A 685-nucleotide genomic window follows, 5' to 3' on the forward strand; every position below is an offset into this window, starting at 1 on the left:
AAGATTTTTTCCCATTCTTCAGATTGTCTGTTCACTCTGGTGGTTTTTTCTTTCTTGTGCAATAGTTTTTTTAATTTGATATGATGCCATTTGTTGATTCTTGGTATTATTTCTTGTGCCATTTTTTCTTTTTTTGGATTTTTTTCCAGCACTGGGAATCGAACTCATGACCTTGTGTTTGCCCGGCAGGCACTGTGCCACTGAGCTAAATCCCCAGCCCCTAAAAAAAAAAAAAAAAAGTAGAAATACAAAACTTTTTGCTTAATATATCACTTTGTTAAAATAACAGAGGGTACACAGTTAAACAAGAGCAAAGAGTTTCAAAGAGATTGTATTTATAAATATTTTAATTCAGAGAAATGTTAATGGTGAGTATAGTTGGAACTTAGAAATTTCAAACAAGAGAATAAACCAAGTTTTTAAATCTGAGACTTCAATCTTACTGATTTACGGCAGATAGAATTAATAATATGCATGCATATTATTGAACATGAGAAAAGTTAGAAGAAATCTAATAAATTATCTTCCTTCCCTTCTTGTTAATTTCCAAATTGGCCAATTTCCATATGAATAACATTTGTTCTAGCTGAAAGGAAGTACTGTTCATTATTTATAATAAGTGGCTGACATCATGGATCAAATAATTAAATCATAAAGTTGGCAATTCTGACCTGACATTCAAGAA

The sequence above is a fragment of the Chinchilla lanigera genome, unplaced genomic scaffold, assembly GCF_000276665.1.
Source record: "Chinchilla lanigera isolate Chin_1 unplaced genomic scaffold, ChiLan1.0 scaffold00004, whole genome shotgun sequence".
In the NCBI taxonomy this organism is placed as follows: domain Eukaryota; kingdom Metazoa; phylum Chordata; class Mammalia; order Rodentia; family Chinchillidae; genus Chinchilla; species Chinchilla lanigera.